The sequence below is a fragment of the Lepidochelys kempii genome, chromosome 3 (assembly GCF_965140265.1).
Source record: "Lepidochelys kempii isolate rLepKem1 chromosome 3, rLepKem1.hap2, whole genome shotgun sequence".
In the NCBI taxonomy this organism is placed as follows: domain Eukaryota; kingdom Metazoa; phylum Chordata; order Testudines; family Cheloniidae; genus Lepidochelys; species Lepidochelys kempii.
Genome location: NC_133258.1, coordinates 200,230,819 through 200,256,804, shown reverse-complemented (window position 1 = coordinate 200,256,804; position 25,986 = coordinate 200,230,819). Strand labels below are relative to the sequence as shown.

At 40.1% G+C, this 25,986-nt stretch overlaps 1 protein-coding gene across 4 annotated transcripts in view; it reads left to right on the top strand.

The window, feature by feature from the left end:
• Positions 1 to 25,986, top strand: part of SLX4IP (SLX4 interacting protein) — a 130,582-nt gene that overhangs the window by 28,724 nt on the left and 75,872 nt on the right. The gene's annotated exons all lie outside the window — the stretch shown is intronic.

Genomic DNA, 25,986 nt, shown 5'->3' with positions numbered 1-25,986 from the left:
TTGAGAGCAACCTCTAAAGTCATTGTCCAAACTGAGAACTCTGTGCTGCTCTGTAGCGTTGGTCATACTACTGTTACGAACTGAATTGTTTCTTCTGTTCTGTTTGGAGTATCACATTAATTAACTAGAGAGACCTTGGTTGGCAATAATATCATACTCAGGTTAGGTAAATTGACCATCCGTAGTTTAATTGCAAACAGACTTTCATTTAAGATTTACAATTCTTGTTAGTATTTAAAATGGTTGGGGCCAGTGTGCAAGAAACTTTATTTTGTATAATGGTTGCCAAGGTATATTGTGGGTAGTCCATTCCCCTTGTGAAAATCAGACAGGTGGCAACCAGTAGTAGCACAGAATTTTGGTGTCAATTTCTCCCTTTTCCTCAGAGGTCCACTTTGCTTCCTCTTCAAAGAAAGGTCAGAAGGAGAGTGACTCTGATCTTTCTACTTCCAGGATCACTTACTGTTTATTCTGCGAGTGGAGTCCTTTAAGAAAGAGTGATATTGCTTCTTTTCTCCAATACCTATCTTGATTATTTTCCTGATATAGGGAGGACAGTATGTTTGGGGATATGGTCACTTTCTAAAATGCTTATGAGTCACATGATATTTTATAAAGTTTAAATGGCACAGAAGGGATAATCCTGCTGGTGCTCTGCAGTCAGATCAGTGTTGACTGCTCATAAAGAGCTTATGAAGCGTGGGCCTGGAATCTGTGTTTTGTTAGGTTTTTAAGAACAGTGGAAGAATTACTCTGATACAATTGAAAGCCAAAACAGTGTCATGGGGTAGTAAAAGTTTCAAGTATATATCCATAATCTGAAAGAAGAAAATAAAAGGAACTTGAAAATAAAAAAAAATACATTGGAGAGCCAAAATATTAATCTGTTAAAATTTAAAAAACAAACAACACACACACATACGGAGATAGAGTGGGGAAAGTACACAGAAACTTCTGCATCTGTAACCTCTTCCACCCACATTCATGAACTAATCTTATCCCCACACACCTCTCATCTATAACTTTAACAACAGGACCCACATACCATTACTACATGCTGCATACTACCATGCTATAAATTTACTAATGTACATATCACCTCCTACATGTACAATGTATTCTATTCAGGTTCTTATACTGTGCCCATTGCTGTGGAATCTGGGTACCTTCCAGGGGTGCATTAGGGATTCTCAGCCTACCGGGAACAAATAGGTGTCAGGAGGTCATGACACCCATCACCTTCTTTTTTGCTTAGGGGGTGGGGAGTCCCAGCAAGACTGGAGGGAAGTCATGGGGGATCGGTATGGAAAAGGGCAAGGACTTTTGTATTTATTAATCCCCTTCACTGACACAACAGCCACAGCAATATGTACATTTTACAGTTTATAAACACCACAGGCTTTATCCAGCTTCCTCTCATCTTCCCCTTACCGTTCACCAGCCATGTATGCCAGCCATTTCACAACTATGTCAACTGTAACTCTCCACAAAAGCTGGTCTCCCTGTGTTGCAGACCTCTTACATCTTCTGTTCCCACATGGTTTGGCTACTTAATACCTGACTCTGTAAACCATGGGGGGACATTGGGAAAGATGTTCATAGTCTCGAGCTCACTTTTTTTTTTGAAGTTTTGTTGGAGAACCACCAAAGTATATGAGGTTTAAGATGTTCAGAGCCACTGAGGTTCCTAGCCAAACCAACAATATACACAGAATTTAAGTTCTCAGTTATTGTAGATGTGATATTATACTTGTCATCGATGAGACAAAACTTGTAGACAAGTATCTACTTTACATGGAAGAGTGGTAGGAATATGGGATCAAAGTTAAGGAAGTTACAGAACACCTTCATGCTTTCCACACTGCTTCTGTTTTAACTGTATCTAAATTTAAAAGTTCCGGACTTTCTAGTTTTTCTTTTTTTTAAACTTCAGAGGAAAAAATCCTTCAAAGTAACGTAAGTTACTGATATGTTCTAACAGCCTTGACTACCTTGACAAACATTTTTGTGAATGATTTTATTTAAAAAGGTGTTCTGTGTGAATGATTATTTTTAATTTAAAAAGATAGGGGTGTGTGTGTGTGTGTGTGTGTGTGTTTAATGCCCGTTTTGAGGAATTTGTATCTCAACATTTAATATTCAGAGTCTGGCCTTAGTTGTAAGTGTAATAGCTTGTTTCATGCTCTGTATATTCACAGTTATGATACTGAAATGTTAAGACCACACACAGACAGCAAAGTCTCTAGCCACTTAAGCATGTAAATAGTCTGGCTTTTTACAAAGTGGAAAAATATTTCTGGTGCACTATTTTAAAAAGATCAGCATATTAAAGTGCGGTGTGCAACTGTGTCAACATTTTTTTGGCCATAACCATTAATTCTGTAGCCTCTTGATAATATGTAAAATGTGAAACTGGTTTGTTTACTGCTGGGATTGGTGCAGCAATTACTGTCTGCAGTTTCAAATAGATAATAGATCAAAGAATTACTTTGCGCGATCATTCTGCTGTTTAAAACAACTAAGGTTTTGGGTTAGTGTGTGTGTGTGTATGTTTTTTGGGTTTTTTTACAGATTGCTTTGGGCTCTTGGAAGGGACATTGGATCAATGGGTATCATAAATATTTTACTATAAATACATTTTCATTTTAACAGGCAAGGACAGTTTATTTCAAATAAGACTCTGCTCTTGCCTTTTCACACAGGAATTTGAGCTTTCTGATTGGCCACAGACACAGCAACATATATTTCTTTCTTCACAAACCTAGTTTTCTTGAAACCTGACATGACATGAAGTCTTTCAGATTTTTTTTTATTAATGCACTTTCTCAGCATAGTTAGTTACTGCAGTGATAACCAAAATGCAGACGCACATAGATGTACAGTATGGCTTGAGGACACCCTCATCTTCAGTATAAAGGATTGCAGAGATTACAAGTCCCATCATGCAATGCTCTACCTTGATCTGGCTGCTAGGCTGGTAGGATTAAGATGGAGGATTCGTATAAACAGCCCTGATCCTTATGAGCTGAAACTCTATTAAAATAATAATTATTCTTGTATATAGCGCCTTCCATTTGAGCTCCCACAGCACATATGAATATTAATGAATTTAGTTTCACAACGCCTCTATGAGATAGGGAAGTTATTAACAAGGGAGGGTGACTTGGCTCTAAGAGCCCTGACAAGTTGCCAATATGTTCTTCATTTGGGAAAAATTTGAACACCCCTGCATTACTGCAATAAAAGTTCTAACACACAAATATAATGGTTCTTATTCAACTCCTTTTACAGTTTAATATTTTAAAAATATGGTTGGCTATTCTACATCTCCTGTGCTGTATCATAGTAATAATATTGTGAAAGAAAGTTAGAATAGGAGCACTCTGAGCCAGGGACTCTTTGAGTTGTTTGCACACGGTCTAGCACAAAGGGGCAATAATTCCTGAGTTCTTCAGACATTACTGTAGTTAATAATAACGATAATGTTCTAAAAGATAGATGGTCAGTTCAGTCATAGTGCAGAGTATGCTTAGAAAAATAAAATGTAACTAGTGATAGCATCATGATAAAAATGTGAGGTTTCCTTTAAAGTGTTGTTTAAAATAAAAAGTCTGTGTATTCCATGTATGTAAATATCGTCTTTCACCTTCCTTTCACTGCCAAGAAGGGTTATTTAGTCAAGTGTGGGGGATGAGCAACACAAGTGGCTACAGTGGAGAGGATTTTTATTCCAGCAGTAGCTTTAAAGATGGAGCTGGGTAGGAGCAAATGTGCTTTAACTGTACAAATGTGCATGAAGTCACCCTTCTTTCATGAGGATAAATTTGACCTGTTCAAAATATTTAGGCCAGCTCTACAGTACAAACTTACATATATGTATAACTATGTCACTCGGGGGTGTGAAAAATCCACACCCCTAAGCAATGCAGTTATACTGACCTAGCCTCCGATGTAGACAATGCTATGTCAATGGGAGAGGTTCTTCTCTCAACATAGCTCCTGCCTCTCATGGAGGTGGATTCTACAGCTCGTGGACAGGTTTTTAAGTGTAGACTTGCCTTTAATCTGGTGTTGCCAGTTTGGCACCTAGCCACTGTGGTGATTGGCCCAGTGTTAGAATATGTATATCCCACACACATTTATGTGTATGCTGTATCATGGCATTCTGAATATCACACTTTTTTTCTGAAATATAATATGTTTGTATTCCTTAATTACTTCCAAGAAAATCCATTTTGATAATTTAAGATGTATATGTTGATAGTTGTGCATCTTTAGCTAATTGCTGGTCTCATAGACACAGCCCTGCAAATCCATGGATATCCACAGACAATTTTTGCAGCTGGGATGCGGATACAAATTTTGTATCCGCACAAGGCACTAGTGATCTCCCCAAAGAAATCAGGGTGAGGCAGGAATGGATGGGATGGAGGCAAGACAGACGCTCTGGTCCCAACAGCAGAAGTTGTAAGGAGCCCAGGAGGTGGGTAGGATAGGGGTGGAGGAGGTGGGGATGGAGCTCTGACTGCAGGACACACCCAAATGGGGCGGCTGTTACCCGGCCCTCAGGCTCCACTTTGGCTCTCTGAATCATGCAGCAGCAGGCTGTGATATGTGACTGTAGCCCACTGGGCATTCTGGGAATTGTAGTCCCTAGATTGCTTGGACAGAGGAGGTAAACTACAATTCCCAGAAGAGAGCGCTACCATGTGCTCCTGTGTAGGGAGCCAAGTGCCATTTTGAAAGAGGTGTCCATTGTACTTTAAACTAGCGGGTGGCAACGGTGGGCACTGTGAGGAGAGTATTTGTCGCCGTAGTCTGTCCTGGTTCAGTCTGCATGTGCTAGAGCGGCCGCGGCTGTGTAGGGTGTCCGAGCCCCCACTAGGAAGTTGACGCTGCAGGCGAGGGCCCAGGATTGTAGCCTCTCTGCCCGGAGCGGGGAAGGAAGTGTGGCAGGGACGGAGCGGGTGATGGTGCAGGAAGTCTCTGGGGAAAAGTGGGGGGTGACTGGGGGTTGGGGGCTTGACACAGTCCTGTGTCACTGGTGACCTGTGGAGCTGCTAATAGAGCCCTGCAAATTTGTGGATATCCACTTAATATCTGCAGATATTTGCATCCATGGATGCTGATATCCGTGGACCATTTTTGTGGATCTCGGATGCGGATACAAATTTTGTATCTGCACAGGGCTTTACTCATAGATTTTAAAGTCAGAAGGGACTATCCTGATCATCTAGTTTGACCTCCTGCACATTTCAGGCCACAGAACCTACTCCTGTAATAGACCACTAACCTCTGGGTAAGTTACTGAAGTCCTCAAATCATGGGTTAAAGACTTCAAGTTACACAGAATTCACTATTTACACTAGTTTAAACCTGCAAGTGACCCGTGACCCATGCTGCAGAGGAAGGCGAAAAACCCTTAGGATACTTAATTTTTATCATGTACTTATTTTTTGTTAGTATTTAATATCCCTTATTTTCACTTGTCCTTATACTCAGTATTCTGTTGTAACATGGTGAAATTAATCACTACATTATATTTACAATTCTTCTGTCCTGCTCTGCACAGAGGAAAACATTTAGTGGGTGATGGAGAAAGATTATTTTTACCAGCAGCTGGAAATTTATGCAGTGATTAAAGTAATATCCCTGGCATGTATACCTATTTCTGCACTGCACGTGTACATATGTAATAGATCTCATTATTCAGAACCAAGATTCCTTTTCTCAAACCTAAAAAGCTCTCTCTCACTCTCACTCATGCACACTCCTTAAGGATAAAATGTGTCCTTTTTTTACCTTTCATGTATAAGAAGTGGGGTGTAGATGTGGGCATCTGGTAAATTTTGCTTTGGGCCCAGATCTTAAAAAATGCTCAGCACCCAGCTGTCCTCTCCTTTTAGGAGCCTAAAAGGGAAATGAGTTCTCTTGAGAATCTGATACTTACTTTTTTTACCCTGGAAATATCAAGAATATCCAGTCTTGCCTTTCCTGTTTTTGCTAGGGGAATCATTGAAAAACTAGAAAATTGGAAATAGGGGCTTTTGTGATCCTCAATTGGAGGGACAAGTATTGAATGTTTCATAAAGAACTTTTCTCTCATTTTCCCCCTAGACATTTGAGTGCTAACAAAAACAAACACAATCAAAGTTTTAAACAGACTGATCAGACTTCCTCTCTCAATTGTGCAGGTTTCACTTTCTGGTTATTTTTCATGGTTTTATTAGTTCTTCTACCATCCTTAGTATCTGCCTCGCAAAACTGAGTCAACAATATCTGATGTTCCCAACTCTTGTAGTTTCACTAAAACATCAGCTTGTGCAGTCAAGTGATTGTGGGAGCATCTTGGTTGTCATTTAAAAAAAAGTTTCTAGCCCGCATGGTTACAGAGAAAAGCTTGAAAGTATGATCCAAGTGCACCCTGAAGGGCTCAAATGCCAGAAGGCAAATAAAAAGAATCCCAACATTTATTTATTTTTTAAATCTCATGATTTGAGGGTCAGATTCATCATTTTTGAACACTTTGTGTTAGCAATACTGTTCAAATAAAAACAATCAGGAAAAAGAGAACCTATTCCCTTCCCTGCCCCCAACCCTGCAATGTCTCAAGCTTTTTTGATACATATACTAAAAAGGACACAAACACCATTTTTTGCTTTGCAGATAATCTTTAAAAGTAAAGACAGTTTCCTTTGTCTTTGTTTTAAAAATTGAACATGGCTAGTAATAGCTACAATATTGTAGTAAGGGGATCTTTCCCGTTACTCAAAAACAGAATGTTGTCATTAAATAATAAAATGGCAGTACTAATGAAAAACCTGCTGTTAGCCGCATAAACCCCAGGGCACTTGGTCTAAATATCTAATTGAGCTTTTCCTAATTAAAAAAAAGTAGTAATAAATCGGTCACATTTTTCTCTACAAAGTACAAAGAGGAAAGAATATCAGCATTAAAATGAATACACATAAATACACGCAGTGTGGAATACTGTCATTTCGCAGCTTGAAATCATACAAAGGTAAAACAATCATAGTAAGTACAAACAGAAAGAAATATGTTGATTCATGGAAATCCAGCTGTGTAGAATAACCATTGATCTGGAACCCTTCAGGATTCATACAAATTTATAAAGTCTTCCATAGATGCATAACAGTTAATACAAGACTTTAATAGAGCTTTCTCTTTGCACATCAATGTCTTTCTATGTATATGTCTTTTCTTTTGATAGCTAAACACTCAATTTGCCCCTTAAATCTTTTAAACATTTATTTATTTCACTCAGTACAGGTAATTTGCAATTACCATAACTAACATATAACCCACACCCCATCCCATATGACATGCCGGGTATAACCTAAGCAAGGAGAATCTGTGTATATCACCATTCTTATTAAGCAGTATGTGGTCCCAAGTTAATTTCCTGTGGTGGCAAAATTATAAACGTAAATTTATAAATTACAGCATGGAGCAGTAAATGGCTGCTACCCACAGCTTAAAAGCCCTGTACACAACACTGGTTTTCTTTGCCATTGTTTTAGACGTAATCAAAATTCTGAACGTACAACAAAGAAGAGGGGCTTTTTAGAGTAGTAATCAGAAAAGGTGTTTTTTTGTAGCACTGAAATATTTGTTCATAATGAAGGGACGCAGCCAAAACATTATTTCTAAACCTTTTCTTTTCCAGCTACCGGTGATAACATAGTTACCCCTTGAGAAGATGAATACACAATTCACTGTGTAATGTAAGGGCTTGTCAGGCAGGCTGGGTCTACACTTAAAAGTAAGGTTGACATAGCAACGATGGTCAGGGGTGTAAAAAATCCACACTTGTGATTGACATAGTTATGCAAACCTAACCCCCAGCGTAGCCACAGCTATGTTGATGTTCCTACATCAAGAGAAAAACCCCTTCCATCAGTGTAGGCTGCATCTACACTATGGGGTTATGCTGGCATAGCTACGCCAATATAGCTAATCAAAAATTAATTTGAGTTCAGTTAGGGTGTGAATTTAAAGCAGAATAGCTATTCCTGATTAATACCCTGCATAGATGTTCTTATTCTGAATTAGTTTAATTCACTTTGGAAGTTAATTGGGAATAGCTATTCCAGAATAACTCCCACATAGATAAGACCTGACTCCAGTAGAAAGAGGTTGGCCTTACTTACTGTTTATTCATAAAAGAAGTTAATTTTTGGGCATAGCTGACAGTGATGAAGCTATGTCCTGTGCTTCTTTGACCATAGTGCTGTGCTTCCAAATCTTAAAGGAATGTCACTTTTTGTAAAAAGAAAAGGAGTACTTGTGGCACCTTAGAGACTAACCAATTTATTTGAGTATAAGCATCCAATGAAGTGAGCTGTAGCTCACGAAAGCTTATATTCAAATAAATTGGTTAGTCTCTAAGGTGCCACAAGTACTCCTTTTCTTTTTGCGAATACAGACTAACACGGCTGCTACTCTGAAACCTGTCACTTTTTGTAGGCAGGCCTGGTAGCACTGCCTCTTGTTTAGGCTGTCTGACACTTCCCATTATAAGACCCTGTTTTCAGTTGCTTGTAACATTGCCAAACTAACCATTTGGATTGAAATTTTTGCAGTGGATGTCTATCTCAGACCGAACATTTTTTGGAAACCTTCAGCTAAAACGGTTGAGGTCTTTCTGAGAAGTATGTTGTTCCTACAATGAAACCAGCAAAGAGGAAATACTATGTCCCTTTTACAGGTTTCGAACACCTCTGCTCTCACCTGCCCCCAGACTTTTTTGTTGGTGGCAGCAGCTAATGAGCGTGAGAGGCAGGGGCTCCAAGCATAGACATCAAAGGGCAAGGAATCAAAGAGACTGGATTTGTGTGGTCGTAAACCTTATTTGATGTGCAGGCTGCAACTTAGAATTGCTAAGCAGCAAGCTCTCCTATGTCACCTTGACTTCAATCTGTGGGAAACCATCGTGAAGTTTAAAGACAGGCTACCATAGGACTCCAGGCAGGAGTTCACTCTGGTGGTAGAGGAGGGCAAGTTGATGTCAAGGACAGCTCTCCAGGACAGCTTGGATACTGTGAACTCAGCAGCTCAGTCCATGGTGTCTGCCATATCTATGAGGAGATGTTCATGGCTGCAGTCTTCCAATCTCCTTCCTGAAGTACAGCAGACCCTCTAAGATCTGCCCTCCAAGACATGTTACATCCATAGGTGCAAGAACCTGTTGCCCCATGGAATCTCAACCTGGTGCTAACAACATTAATGGGACCACCCTTTGAACCTCTTGCAACTTGCTCCGTCTCTGTGAAAGTGTCATTTCTGATTGCGATAACATCAGCAAGGAGACTGGGTGAATTGAGAGTCTTGGTCTCAGAGCCTCCTTGTATAGTTTTCCATAAGGATAAAGTTTACCTCCACCCTCACACAAAATTCCTGAGAAAGGTGGTTTTCCAATTTCCATGTTAGCCAGGCAAGTCCTGAAGTCTCACATGCAAACAGATGAGCAGAAACTTCATTTGTTGGGTATGAGGGGAGCTTTAGCTTTCTACTTGGACTGTACCAGGTCCTTTAGATCCGCCGTGCAATTATTTGTCGCAATTGCAGACAGACTGAAAGTTAAACTGGTTTCCACTTATAGGATTTCCTCCTGGATTTCCTATTGTATTTGTTTGTGCTACCAATTAGCTAATGTCATGCCACTTCCTAGAGTGTTGGCTCATTCAACTAGAGCTCAAACGGCTTCAGCAGCTTGCCTGCTGCAAATACCCATTCGAGACATTCGCAAAGTGGTGACCTGGTCATCATTTCACACCTTTGCTGCTCATTATGCTATTTCTGATTAGTCCAGGAACAGTGCCAGTTTGCATGGGTTGTTCTACCATCACAGTTCAGGTAGACTCCAAGCCCAAATGCAGGTTAATCTGCTTGTGAATGAACTACAGTGGAATGGACATGTAAAATCACTCAAAGAAAAAAACGGTTACCTGCCTTTTCATAACTGTCGTTCTTCAACATGTGTTGCACATGTCTATTCTATGACCTCCCCTCTTTCTGCTCTCTATTGGAGTCTATCTGGTAAGAAGGAACTGAAGGGGGTCAGGGGCAGTGGCTCTATCCTCTGGTACCAGCAAGCAGTGGTGTGTGATGGCATTGGGTGATTGATTTACCCCAAGGTGTATTGCTGTGGGAAAATGTTCTCTGACAACTGTGCTCGAGGTGCTCACATACCTACAGTGGATTGGACAGATGCAACACATCTCGAAGAACAACAGTTATGGAAAGTTAGATAACTGTTTTTTTCTTTTCTGCTTTATTCAGTCCACAGGATGATGGAACAGCTACTCAATATTTTGTTTTCTCCTCATTGTTCAGTGCGTGGCCCCAGGCTTTATTTACTTCATACTATACGAACTTGCTCGAAAATTTATATTTATTATTCTACCTCTTCTCTTATTCTACCTCTTCTCTGCTTCCTACTGTGGAACATAGTTTAACTTATTTTTTTAAAAAGTGTATTGAGAGCAGAATATTTTCCTGGTTTACTTCCTTTACATCCACTAGGGTGACCAGATGTCCTATTTTTAAAGGGGCAGTCCCATATTTAAGCCCTCCTGCAGGTATCCCGACTTTTTCTTAAACACGGACAAATTGTTCCATATTTTCTGTCTCTCCCTCATCAGTACTGGTGAGTCCTGCTGCTGGCCGGATCCTGGCTCGCCAGGCAACTGGTCACTAGGGGTGAGTGGGTGGGGGTCCAGTGGCCGACGATGGGGGTGGGTATGCGAGGCTGGTGGCCGCTCCCCATGCTGGTCCGTTATCACAGCCCCCTCACCCCTTCCCATTTCCAGCCAGCACTGGCTGCGCGCTGCAAGCTGTGGTGGCTGGTGTGTGCGGGCAGGCGCCAGGCAGCAGTCAGTTACATGTTGCCTCTGCTGCCCACCCATCGGCCCTTTCCGTGCTCCCCTTCTCACTGTCCTCTCCCTGCTTTGCCCCTTCCCCCGCCAGCCACGCTGCTCCTCCATATCCCGCACTGGTGGGGCGCGTCCCACTCACAGCGCTCAGAGAACCATCCCCTGGTCGGAGCGCTCAGCTCATCAACTGCCTGGCCTGCAGGCTCCTTCATTTCTCCACTGCCTCTGGCTGGGCCAGTGCCCCAGGAAAGCCCAAGACCCTCCAGCCCAGGGTGCTGGCCAGGAGGAGCCAAGACCTGCAAAGCACTGGCACGGGGAAGCATCTCTGCCCCTCAGCTAAGCTCTGGAGTGGGGGGGGAGGGCACCGGAATGATTTCCAGCTTCTTCACGCACCAAACCTGCAGGCTCCACAGCAGCCCCCCGGGCAGGGGCTTAGCATCCTCTTTACCCGCCCCACCCCTGTCCTGAGTCCTGCCCCTAGGGAGCGCGGGGCTGCTCTGTCCCCTAGGCAGCCTCCCCTGCTGAGCCACCTCTCTGGTCAGGTTCTCGGAAGCCCCTGCAGTCAGGTTCCCTGGGCCCTGATGCACAATGCATCCTTAGGGGTTAACCCCTTCCTGCCCACGCTGTAGCTGGGGGACAGGAGGCAGCTGGGTTATGTTGGTGGCCAGCAGCAGCCTGGAGGTGTTAGCTACCTTTCAACCCTGTGTGGCCCGGAAGGAACAAGTTGCTTCTAGCCACGGGGGGAGGAGGGAGACAATAAGAGATGAGCTCTGCAAAGACACAGGCCAGGTCATCCCTTCCTCCACTCCTCCTGCCCTGCGGCTGGAAGCAGCTCCTGTCCCTTTCCTCCAGCACAGTGCTGAAAGGCTGCTGCTGACCACATTCTGGTGTGAACCCTGCCTGAAATCTGGGGAGGGGGGGCATGTGACCCTGCATGCCCCTCCCCCCCCATGTGTTTCCTTGGGAAGACACGGTGCCAGGTACCAGGAGAGGCAGGTCCGTCCCAGGGGCCCAACCAGGCATGGGGTGCGGAGAGCACCAGGCAGGGAGGGTCAGGTCGGTTGGTCACCCCACCATGTGAGAAAGGTGTACGAGAATGTGTGTGTGTCACATCTTCCCATGTGTGGAGAGGGGTAAAGGTGTGTATGTCTCCCCTCCTTGTGTGAACCCAAAAACCTTAAAGATCAGAAGGTAAATAAAAAGAATACAGCTATGCCGTATTTCTTTTTAACAGGGGTTCAGTCCACTTGATGTTAATTTGAACATTTGTACTGCACAGTTCTTATTGATTGCCATTGAACTTGCTTGAATATGAGTAATTTTACCAAGTGTCCTGTATTCAGCATAGGGAAATATGGTCACCCTAACTAGGGCTGAAGATTTGGTTTTCTACTTCTGTTGGGCATGTGAGTGTCCTTTACTTATGGACTGACGTGCGCTAAATGCTTCATTTTCAAATACCAGAAAATGTTTATTTTGCGACTTTTGTGATGTGTTCTTAGGTTAGGAGTTATTTCTTTGAAAAAACAAAATCATCTTCACAGCCTAGACTAGAAGTCCAACCATCAAGACTCATCAAATCTCATTTCCCTGAGGTCTGAATTGCCTATGGCAGAGCAAAGAAATTAAGAAATAGTGACACTTTCACTTACTTTATTTTACATTCTAGTCTGATCTGGGTGAAGTTTTGGGGTCTTTTTTATAAATGTGGTGGGTGTTTTGTTTGTTTTAAAGGTTGGTCTACATTGTAATGGACATGGCTTGGTTGACTTAGTCAATATTGAACCATAGAATTGTAGGACTGGAAGGGACCTCGAGAGGTCATCTAGTCCAAGCCCCTGCACTCATGGCAGGACTAAGTATTATCTAGATCTATATATAGTATATTGACTGGAATGCGTTACCTAGGGAGGTGGTGGAATCTCCTTCCTTAGATATTTTTAAGGTCAGGCTTGACAAAGCCCTGGCTGGGATGATTTAGTTGGGGATTGGTCCTGCTTTGAGCAGGGGGTTGGACTAGCTGACCTCCTGAGGTCCCTTCCAACCATGATATTCTATGATTCTATGACATGGTAATGCAGTTTTAAAAATAGGGAGCTCTAAACCCCTTATTTCCTTTCATCCTCAAAGACAGACCTTTTAATTTGTATTGACCACCTTTCCAAGTTATTGAGTGATGAGAGATTTAACTTCTTAAAGAAGTTGATAGGTAATGTGATATGAAGCATATTAGCAGGATAGATAAAACCGAGAAGGGTATCTTTCTTGTTTACAAACATTCCCCGAGCCATCTAGCAGATCATTCAACTGCTCATACTCACTTTTCATGTCTTAAGAAAAGGGAGGTAAATTGCAGAAAATAGGAAGGTACAAGATGAAGGAATATGAATCTCTAAAACTAGTTCCAAGTTGGTTTAATGGTTCCAGTATAAGGAACAAGAGAACCGATATGTAAGACAATTTGTGTGTGGATGCAAGGCAGTTTCTGCTGAAAAAGTAAAGTTTACACTAATGTAACTTTCATATGTAGACAGGGCTACACTATTTCAAGCTATCCGAACTATGGAGAAAGGCAAAGCTATGCAATTTCATTTTCTTTTTCCCAACAGTCCATTGTGGAAGATTTTAGTATACTAAGTGAAAATAAGATTCATATTGCTTTTGAACACTTATCTGCTAGAGCCACTTTGGTCTAGTGTGGATGGACTTCTGAATGAAATTTGCCTGGATAACTTCAGTTAGTGAGATAAATTTGTTTAAATGATTTGCTGTGTATTTTTGCATTGTTATTCAAGGAGAGCATTTTTCTGAACATTCCAGAAATAGTGACCATTGCCAAGCTCAGATTGATCGTGCCTTTAAAGATCTCCAAAATAGCCATTTGGGGCTAGATATCAGCATAATCTAAGGGGATGTAAGACCTGATTCAAAGCCCATTAAAGTCAATCAGGTCCTTTGTCACATGACGCTTGTTACTACTAATGAGAGTCAAATGGCTGTTTCCCTATGCTGTAATGTGCTCTTTGACGTTTATTACATGCAGTAGGTTTTTAGATCTCTCTTGGCATAGCGTCAGGTAGATCATCTAAATTCCTTTTGGCAGTATGACAAGTAAAGGAATGTTTCCTCTTTGTCTGATACATTCCCTCAGCAACATCTTGGTCTATTTCAGTTGGTTATTGGAATATGTAGTTTTGCTATGTATGCTATTTGACAGTGTGTGTGTTGGTGTAGCTATAAATCTGTATCTTTGTATATGTTCTTACACTAAATTACCCTGAGGTATATAAGTATATAGAAGGTGTATATTTGCTAGTGAGAGTCAAACTCACAGTAAGGTATCATTCTAGCTTTTTTCGTAATCTTCCTTAATGTAACACAGAGATTTTGCCTCAGATAAGAGAGAAAATGTTCACACTTTTTCTTCTCTCCACATTTCTGGACACCCTTGTTCATCTCTGCTTTTTATCTCTCCTTCCTTTTAACAGTGTCAGTTAAACCAATGGTGAGAGCAGCCTACCACATAATTCTTTTTCTTCTTTAAAAGTGAGCTGTTGGATGAAGGTACTGCTTTCAGTAGGGTTTTGCCATCAGTTACCCCAGATTTAATTTTTCCTTCTTATTTAAATAATTCTAAAGAGAGATTTTAGACCTTTTTATTTAATTTAAGAAAAACAACCCATACTCTGGGCCTTTTTTAAAAAATGCAGCCGCAAGAATGTTTTATAAAGCTTCAGCTACACCATCACTTGGAGAGTGGGAGGGAATTGAAGAATTTGCTATGAAAGTCAAGTTTTGCAGATCTGAGGAGAAATTTTTATTCAGTTTAAATTGAGGATCTGTCCCATGGTGTCGCTCCCAGGAATTGAAAGCTTGCAGTCATATGAGAGCTGTGGCTTAATTTGTAATACTGATGTGCCATTATATTAAAATTCAGCATATTTGAGGCTCTTCGTTGTTAACATTTTACCAATTATATTCTGCTAAAAAATTCCTGGGTTTTGGAAAAAGCTAGTATTCACTGATTTTTCATCCAAATTTTGTCTTATTTCCGGACCTGGACATTTTTTGGAAGGAAAGCAGATGGAGCTGTGCTAAAGGGCCAGGATCAGGAGGGAGCTCTGGCTAGCAGGGTGGTCAGTACACACTCATCCTGACCCCAGACCTTTGGCATGGCTCTGTTCGTTTCCTCTGCATAGTCGGGGAACAAGATGGGTGGAGAAGACAGGTCCTGGAAGCTGAGACTTGCCCAACTGCTGCAGGGAACACAAAGCTTCCTCAACTGCTGCATGGTCAGTAGCACCCCCGGCACACCATGACTACTGGGCATCTCTCCCTCCCTTTGGCCTACTGCCCTTCATTTTTGGTTTTTACTGATTTTTTTTCCCATTTTAAAATTGTTGATAAAAGCCAGAAAAACAAACAAAAAATACCTGAAAACAAGGTGCATTAGTTATTATATATTAGTTATTTTATACTTTCTACTAAAGTCCTGAGTATTTGCAAAATATTATTTCTAATTCTAATGAAAACATCCTTCCATGGACAGATGGCATTCTAGCTTATCTGCCTGGTTTTTTTTAACTTTGTGGTTTCCAGTAACATGGGTACAGGTGAATATTGTAACAACACAGAAAAGGAACTTTCCGACCTGCAATATGATCTCTTGATTGGAAGAATGCTTCATAGATCCATTTAGCCACTTTACTGCCCACCGAGAGTTTGGTTTAGGGTAAAGTCTTTACACAGCAGGCTGCTATTAAGTTGCATTTTTCTTCTCCTTGATAGGAATTGTTTCCCCAAAAACATGGCCCCCAAAAAAACTTTGCTGAATACCTTACTTTATTAAAATTCCATGCAATATATTTATGTCCTGAAAGGTCATTGCAAAAAATTACTATGTTTGGGTTACATCTGACTTCATATCCATTCTGCTAGTTTGACAAATAAAATTATATTTTTCTAACTTTCAGCTCTACAAACTTAACTTTGGATCTGAACATTAAACTGGCTCCATTCTCTCTTGCATGTCAGCAAGCCCTAAAGATTTTATCCTCCAAAACACCCCCATTGTCTTTAAATGCGTAACTCCACTATCCAAAAAATCTGTTTTAGTTACACTTGTGCAATCCCATTGTCTTCAAATTGCACCCTCAGTTAGAGCTGTGCCGTAGGGGTCTAATGGAAGAATTTGTCTCTGCACTGGAAACTTAGTTAACAGTTTTGTTGATGATGTCAGATTTTTAATATGTGCTAGGTCTCACTTTGACTCACTCATAGCTGAGATGGATCTACAGTGATAACGGTAGTAAAAGCAGTAGAAAACTTACTTTTCATTACAGCAAGCAGCTATAAATATGAACTTCATAAGTTGTTAAATAAGGTGTTATTTTCACAGTCACCTTTTGAGCATAAAGCGGCAGTCTAAAGTATATAGGGGCTTCAGCTGCTAAGCCTCTTCTAGTATATGCCAAACAAATGATCAAACTGATTATATATGCACAAAAGGTGTGTGTTTGGCAGAGGGGGTTCAGATACATGGATTTCTGGGGATTTTTTTTTTCAGATAATTCCAATTAAAGTAATGGGCCCATGTTTTCCTGTGATAATAGACCATACAGAATAGTTGGATCATACAGAATAGTTGTTCTGGCTGGGTCCTTAGATTTTAGTGGGAATGGATGTACAAAGCTGAAAATCAGAAGTTTCATTTTTTCCAGAGCTAATTATTAATGTTTCCATTTTAAATAAAATAAAACAGGAGGAAGAGTCTCGCATGTTAACCTCACAATAGACAGTCTGGTTTGTGTTTCTTTTATGCTTTCACTTCATCTTTAAAATATAACTTCTCCAGATTGTCATTGCACTTTACTGAAAGTGGCCAGTAATTTTATATAAGCATTTAAGTTCACAGCCCTAGTTGGAATTCCTTATTTGGCTGTAGGATTCTTCACAGAGGTTTTTCCCTCTTCTACTGCTATCTTTGAACCATTAAATGAATGCAATTTAAAGGCAAGATTATCTTTAGGTCACAGTGAAATTTAAAACATGAGGGATAGAGTGCATTTAGTGCAGTTGGAATTGGAAATAAACACATAAAGAAATGTATATGGCCATGCTGATAGTTATAAATTAAGTGTCAAGGTCTCAAATCTGGGAAAGCATCATCAGAATTTATAAAGTTCTATTTAAGCAGTCCATTCTCCTCACTTTAAACATCTGTTACTGGTTATTGTTTGAGTGACCACCATGTACATTATACAAAAAGGAACGTGTTTTTTGTAAGATCTCTGCTAATGTGGCAGATAAAATCCCAATGTTTGATAGCAATGCCAAAGGGCAAAGAGGTGCTGAGCAATACTCCTCATCTTTACCATTGCTTTCCTTCCTGGAAAAACAGGCTTTGACAGTGGGAAAACTAAGAAAGTGATAAGGAGAGGTGGAAAGATGCTTGGGAACTGAGACTGATGTAGACCAGAGCTGTATTTCATCAAGCAGGAAGAAAAAGCCTTCTCTTACATGCACCAATGCACCAATAACTATTTGTTCACTGATTAGAAATAAAAATAGAAATTCTAGTTTATATAATCTTGTTGTGGTAATAAATTAAAAGTTAAGAAACAACATTGTTTTTGTTGGCGCATGACACAAACTGGGTCTGGTTTTTGCAGTTCGATTTCCCTGACAACCCATTTTTGACCTGTTTTTTTTTTTAAAATCGAATTTCTTATTGACTATCTTCAAATACTGTGTGTTCTGCTCAGAGTAAATGTTTTTAAACTGATGCACTATAAGGATGAAGAACAATTTCCTGTGGGGATAGAGTCTGAACTGTTGGAAATTGTCCACACCTTTGAGGTATGTCTACACAGCATTTTGGAGTGAGCAGGAGCAAGCCTCAGCTTGGTCTCGGAAGCCCACACCTCTTCCCTACAATGCTATGTACACATACCCTGACTCTTTTCTGACACTGCTGGATTTGTTGTTGTTTTGAAAGTTTTTTGTGGTAGGGTAGAGAGTGACACTTGTTGCATATAAAACACTTAAATGTCTTTCTTTCCCGTTACATATCTGAAGTGTTGAGGATCGATTGCAGAAAATTAGCAGCAATGAGTACACATAGGACTAAGAGTGAATTACTTAAATACTGCTTGCTAGAGATGAATGAAACAATTCAGATGCCCTTTTTTTTTTCTTCCTCTGATCTAGCCTGTCTTCTTGTACAAAGAAGGAAAACTTGCTTCATGCACTGACAGACTCTCTGCATGTTAAGGGCCTGTCCACACTGAAGAAATATTTCAACAGGTTAAGCTAAATCAATCTAAAGCCGTTTACAACCATAAAGTGAAATCCTGCCCTATGGAAGTCACTGGGAGTTTTGGCATTGATTTTAATGGGGCTAAGATTTAATCCATAGAGTAGATCCAGTTTTAGGTGGATTGTCCTGTGTTACTGAACTAGGCTCTTGATTAAACTGATCATATACTTCATGTCTCCTAACGATAAGGTTGAAGGAGTCTTGGCCTAGATAGGCACAAAGAGCTAACTGAATGATGATTTAGAACTGTGAAGAAAATCAGGAAGTGCGAGGAGCCTGAGTAGACATCTGTAATGAAATATGTAGTGACAAACCATCAGATAAAGGACAGAATATGGAAATGATCGTAGAGCAGTTTTTAAACTAAGGGCTGGGAGAAAGCTGACAGATGTGAAGGAGCACGTGGTTCGGACAGAGACATCCCATAGGGGAGGATCTATTAATGGAGATCCTCTATGTCCTAGTAAGGAGGAGAGCATGGAAGATGATAAAATATGGGTAGGATCTGATGAGAAACAGTCAGATGAAAAAGAGTCCCATTCAATTACATCATGTACTGGCAGACAGCTAAAAAGTGACAAGTTTTTAAAGTGCTTATATACAAATACTAGAAGTCTAAATACTAAAATGGGTGAACTAGAGTGCCCAATATTAAATGAGGATATTGATATAATAGGCATAACAGAAACTTGGTGGAATGAGTATAATCAACAGGACGCAGTAATACCAGGGTACAAAATATATTGGAAGAACAGAACAGGTCATGCTTGTGGGAATTGGCACTATATGTGAAAGAAAGCATAGAATCAAATGAAGTAAAAATCTTAAATGAACCAAACTGTACTATAGAATCTCTATGGACAGTAATTCCATGCGCGAATAATAAGAATATAGCAGTAGGGATATATTACTGACCCACCTGACCAGGATGGTGATAGTGACTATGAAACGCTCAGGGAGATTAGAGAGGCTCTGAAAATAAAAAACTCAATAATAATGAGGGATTTCAACTATCCCCATATTGACTGGGTACATGTCACCTCAGGATGGGATGCAGAGATAAAGTTTCTTGACACCTTAAATGACTGCTTCTTGGAGCAGCTAGTCCTGGAACCCATAAGAGGAGAGGCAATTCTTGATTTAGTCCTAAGTGAAGCACAGGATCTGGTCCAAGACATGAATGTAGCTGGACCGCTTGGTAATAGTGACCATAATATAATTAAATTTAACATCCCTGTGGTGGGAAAAATACCACAGCAGCCCAACACTATAGTATTTAATTTCAGAAAGGGGGACTACACAAAAATGAGGAAATTAGTTAAACCGAAATTAAAGGTATAGTGCCAAAAGTGAAATCCCTGCAAACTGCAGGAAAACTTTTTAAGGACACCATAATAGAGACTCAACTTAAATGTATACCCCAAATTGAAAAACATAGAAAGAGAACCAAAAAAAGTGCCATTGTGGCTAAACAACAAAGTAAAAGAAGCAGTGAGAGACAAAAAGGCATCCTTTAAAAAGTGGAAGTTAAATCCTATTGAGGTAAATAGAAAGGAGCATAAACTCTGGCAAATGAAGGGTAAAAATATAATTAGGAAGGCCAAAAAAGAATTTGAAGACCAGCTAGCCAAAGACTCAAAAAGAAATAGCAAAATTTTTTTAAAGTACATCAGAAGCAGGGTAGTCTCTAAACAACCAGTGGGGCCCCTGGACGATCAAGATGCTAAAGGAGCACTCAAGGATGATAAGGCCATTGCGGAGAAACTAAATGAATTCTTTGCATTGGTCTTCATGGCTGAGGATGTGAGGGAGATTTCCCAAACCTGAGCCGTTCTTTTTAGGTGACAAATCTAAGGAACTGTCCCAGATTGAGGTGCCATTAGAGGATGTTTTGAAACAATTGATAAACTAAACAGTAATAAGTCACCAGGACTAGATGGTGTTCACCCAAGAGTTCTGAAGGAACTCAAATGTGAAATTGCAAAACTACTAACTTTAGTTTGTAACCTATCATTTAAATCAGCTTCTGTACAAAATTACTGGAGTGTAGCTTATGTGACGATTTTAAAAAAGGGCTTCAGAGGTGATCCTAGCAATTACAGGCTGGTAAGCCTGACTTCAGTATCGGGCAAACTGGTTGAAACTATAGTAAAGAGCAAAATTGTCAGATACATAGATAAACATAATTTGTTGGGGAAGAATCAGCATGGTTTTTGTAAAAGGAAATCACGCCTCACCAATCCACTAGAATTCTTTGAGGGGGTCAACAAGCATGTGGACAAGGGGGATCCAGTGGATATAGTGTACTAAGTGGCTAAGTCATTATGCAAGGTAGCCTGTTTCCTCTTGTTTTTTCCTACCCCCCCCCCCCCAGATGTTCTGGTTTAACTTGGATTTAAACTTGGAGAGTGGTCAGTTTGGATGAGCTATTACCAGCAGGAGAGTGAGTTTGTGTGTGTATGGGGGTGGGGGGGATGTGAGAAAACCTGGATTTGTGCAGGAAATAGCCCAACTTGATTATCATGCACATTGTGTAAAGAGTTGTCACTTTGGATGGGCTATCACCAGCAGGAGAGTGAATTTGTGTGGGGGGGTGGAGGGTGAGAAAACCTGGATTTGTGCTGGAAATGGCCCACCTGATGATCACTTTAGATAAGCTATTACCAGCAGGACAGTGGGGTGGGAGGAGGTATTGTTTCATATTCTCTGTGTATATATAAAGTCTGCTGCAGTTTCCACAGTATGCATCCGATGAAGCGAGCTGTAGCTCACGAAAGCTCATGCTCAAATAAATTGGTTAGTCTCTAAGGTGCCACAAGTACTCCTTTTCTTATAGTGTACTTAGATTTTCAGAAAGCCATTGACAAGGTCCCTCACCTAAGGCTCTTAAGCAAAATAAGCTGTCATGGGATAAGAGGGAAGGTCCTCTCATGGATTGGTAATTGGTTAAAATATAGGAAACAGAATGGAGAGAGGTAAATAGTGGAGTCCCCCAGGGGTCTGTACTGGGACCAGTCCCTTCAACATATTCATAAATGATCTTGAAAAAGGGTAAACAGTGAGGTGGCAAAACTACTCAAGATAGTTGAGTCCCAAGCAGACTGCGAAGAGCTACAAAAGGATCTCACAAAACTGGGTGACTGGGCAACAAAATGGCAGATGAAATTCAATATTGATGAATGCAAATTAATGCACATTGCAAAACATAATCCCAACTATACATATTAAATGATGGGGTCTAAATTAGTTGTTACCACTCAAGAAAGAGATCTTGGAGTCATTGTGGATAGTTCTCCGAAAACATCCACTCAGTGGCCATCAAAAAAGCTAACAGAATGTTGGGAATCATTAGGAAAGGGATAGTAAATAAGACAGAAAATATATTGCCTCTATATAAATCCATGGTACGTCCACTTTTTGAATACTGTGTGCAGACTGTGGTCACCCCATCTCAAAAAAGATAGATTGGAAAAGGTTCAGAAAAGGGAAACAAAAACGATTAAGGGTATGGAACGGTTTCCATATGAGGAGAGATTAATAAGACTGGGACTTTTCAGCTTGGAAAAGAAACGACTAAGGGGGGATATGATAGAGGTCTATAAAATCATGACTGGCGTGGAGAAAGTAAATAAGGAAGTGTTATTTACTTCTCATAACACAAAAACTAGGGGTCAGCAAATGAAATTAATAGGCAGCAGGTTTAAAACAAACAGAAGGAAGTATTTTTTCACACAACATACAGTCAACCTGAGGAACTCCTTGCCGGAGGATGTTGTGAAAGCCAAGACTATAACAAGATTCAAAAAAGAACTAGATAATTTCATGGAGAATAGGTCCATCAATGGCTATTAGCCAGGATGGGCAGGGATGGTGTCCCCAGCCTCTGTTTTCCAGAAGCTGGGAATGGGCGACAGAGGTTGGATCACTTGATGATTACCTGTTCCGTTCATTCCCTCTGGGGCACCTGGCATTGGCGCTGATGGAAGACAGGATACTGGGCTATATGGACCTTTGGTCTGATCCCGTATGTCCGTTCTTATATTCTTATTATTACAAATTGGATATGATACAAAAAATCTACATATTCTGTCATTTATTGTTATCAGACATGGTGGATCTAACTGATTTAATAAGACTGCACTTCTGTAGCATCCTTCATCTGAGTCTCTTAAAACAGTCAGTAAACACCAATTTTAGCCCCACAACATCCTAGGTAGGGAGGCAAATACATTAACTGAGGTGATGAGAAGGTTTGTCCAAGGTCACACAGAAAATCAGTAGTAGAGCCAAGAATAGAATTCCAGAGACCTGGCTCATTCACTTGCTCTAGTGGATATCACATACTTAGAACCAAAGCCCTCTGATTTCTTAAAAATCTTGCTTGTGAAAAAGTGCTACAGGATAGCAGTCCATGTGAACAAAGCTGGTGGCACTGAATCTTCCTGTTGCAGGTGAGCGGAACAGGTTTCTAAAAGCAGCGGTAGCAATAACAGAGCCAGATGTTTAATGCCAGAGGAATAAAAATCTCGTTCACCAATCTGAGGTCAGTCACATAAATCAAGAGTAAAAATCTAAGTATTCTGGGAAAATCTTTTTTTAAATATTGAAATGAATAAACAACCTGATGCCATGGTCTTGAACCCAAAGAAGACATCACCTGGGATACAGAATTGGGTGACAGGGTAGAGTTTTGTCGTACTGGTAGAAAAGACTTTGTCATGGCACTGGAGGGAAACAGAAGGTGGGGTATCTGAGATATGCAGACTATTCTGGAATGCCGTATTGATGGGATTTTGTAGGAGAGCAAGAAGATGGAAAACTATTAAGGACTGAAGGGTGGGAGGCAGAAATATAGTGAGTGGTGCATAAAAATCGAAGCCTGAATAAAACTAGGAACACACATTCCCGTGCTTTTATTAATTTATTAAAATTACCGTGCATTAAATAACAAATTCATTTGCACCTCTGGATTCAAAGCAGCTGGTCAGATCTAGCAAATACTATTACTCTTGGGTAATATGAATGAAAGAGTCTGTGTAGGCTTCCAAGACGATGTATGAGCATGAAGATCTTACCATGTTGGGGCATGTGTATAGCAAGTACTAGGATACATGCCCAAACTGCCTCAATTTTTCCAAAAGTTAACATAGAAAAGCTGCAGAACTGAAGACACATGCAAATTAACTTTGAAAATAAATTAACTTTTAGATTTTGTGATGTTATTAGCTACAAGAGTAAAATAACAAATTATTTTTTTAAAAAAAATGGTTTTAAAGTATCTATTAGTGTCTTTGAAATAAGTGCAATAACAGCCAAATTTTAGGATATGTGTTTAATATAGAAAATATAATCATAAAACAGATTTTATAGCTCTGCAGATTACTTTCATGTGAATTCAGTTCTGGCCACTTTAAAATTGATGCTGTTTATCATTTTAAATCAATTTAATGTTTTTCAGGCATTTCATGATAGTTTTCTTGATTACTGCCAGTTACCCCAGCCACTTGACTTTTACAAACATAATTGTGGGAAATGTTTTCCAGTTAGTAACTCAATACCCTGGAAAATTAAAAAGTTGTCTTTAAAGCTTTAAACTTTTAAAACAGGTTTGGTAATGTTGTTTTTTTCAAATAATCAGCTGATATTTTAGGTGCTTCTAGGCTACCTTTTAATTTTATTTAGCAAAATCAATTTCCCTTTCCCCTTAAAACCAAATCCTGTTTTTTTAATCTCTAGAATATAGAGGACTTTGCTCATTAACAAATCAATCTCTCAGTTTTCTTTCTTTTCCTATATTTGATTTCTCTGAATTCCTGAGAGCAAGTTTCCTCCATTGTTCTTGACTGAAGGTGAAGATGAACAACAGGAAAGACATGTTCTGTATATGCTTTATACATATTGTATTCTAAAACCAAAACTTGTTATAAAAGCAGGGTTACTTTTTATTAATGGTTTTTCATTTCTTAACTCACTTACATGTGAATAAAGATGCCTGTCATGCTTAACAAGCAATTAAAGAAGTTTGACAGATGCAACTATAGATTAGCCAATGCCAGTGTAAAATACTGTGGGATTTTTCCTTTCCTGTCACCTTAATATTTATTTTCCTATAAAAAAATTAATAACAATACTTAGTACATATGCGGTTTTTCCTCTTCAAATGGCTTTACAGGCTTTATTAACTAAGTAATCCACATAATACCTCTGTGAGGGAGCCTGCTGGGTAAATATTAGCTCTATTTTAGAAACTGAAACCTGGAAAAGTTCAGGTCAGGTTTTGCAAAAATGTTCACTAGATTTTGAGGTGACCCAATTTTTGAGTGCCCAGCTTGAGAAACACAGGGTCTGATTTCTCAGCATGTTGCAACTCCTCTCAAAGTCAGTGGCACCTCTGAATGTTGAACATTGTCGAAAATCAATCCCTAGGTGCTCAGGATAGATGACAAGCATCGGAGGCATGCAAGATTAGTGGCTGCCTTAAAAAGGTGTAACAAAGTGACTTGTCCCAAGCCATAGAATGGGGCTAAGGATATACGTGGGATTAGTACTCAAGAATTCTGGGCTTCCAGTACTGAACTCAGCATATTAGACCAGGAGTCTCTCTCAAAATCATTCTTAATAGCAACATTTGAAGATCTGACTTTCTGCTTTAATGTTTATAATTTTACCATTCTTTTGTTCTTTTTACTTTTCTGTGACCCACAGCACCCCTACCTTCAGACCCTACACATATTGTAATAATCTTTGTACAACATATGCCTTGTGAGGTATCATTTGAAAACTAATAACTCACTGGTCAGTAATATCATGGTGAAATGTGTGTAGCAACATTGTATGTAAAGTTATGACATAAGCTGAAATTATGACTGACGTGTTTACCAGACAAGTCTGGGGAGGGAGTAAACCTGTTTCTCAAAGACAAAGGACAAGCTGATGCCTCTAGCCGGGTGTCATCAAAGCTGATTGGCAATCACTGGTCAAATGGCCATTCTTTGGCAACGAAGGGGGCAAGAACAGATAGATCTGTATTTTAACAAACTACAACATGGAACCTCTATCACCACAAGACTCCATGTCTCTGTACTCACAGGAGGAAGGAAAATGCATTTCAAAGGGTGACGGACCTATAAAAGTGAGGGGCAAAAACACCCCAGGTATTCTGTCTTTCTGTCTATCTATCGATCTATCGATCTATCGCAAGACAAAGGAACTAGCCCTTTGGGAGGGTTGCTGACCGGGGAATTTAGTCAGCCCTGTTGCTGGGAACATGTGGTAGGGATTTTACTGAACCAAGTCTAGCTTGTTAAGTTTTAGTTACTCTTGTAAACATTTCTGGCTTTAATACCTTATACTTGTACTCACTTAAAATCTGTCTCTTAGTAGTTAAATAAACTTGTTTTATTCTTTAATCAAAACTAATCCAATGTTGTGTTTAAAATGAACTGTTTGGGTAACTTCAGTTAAAGTAGCAAACTGTTGTATATTGACTCCTTACAGGGCCAATGGACCTCTAATATCTGAACTGCCCAGGAGAGGGCTGTACTGTGCAGAAATACACGTTTTGGGGAAAATTTGGGACAGAGAGTGTCTTGGGGTCACCCGACAGATAGTAACCAACTCTGCTGGAAGACAGAGTGTGGCTGGTGTGTTCCTGACATGCTCCTGGGATCGTAGTTGCTGGATCAGGACTGTAGCTATATACAGACACTGCACACAGGGTGTGACCTACATGCTGTTAGGCTGATTGTGAACTACCCAAGTCGGGAGTTACAA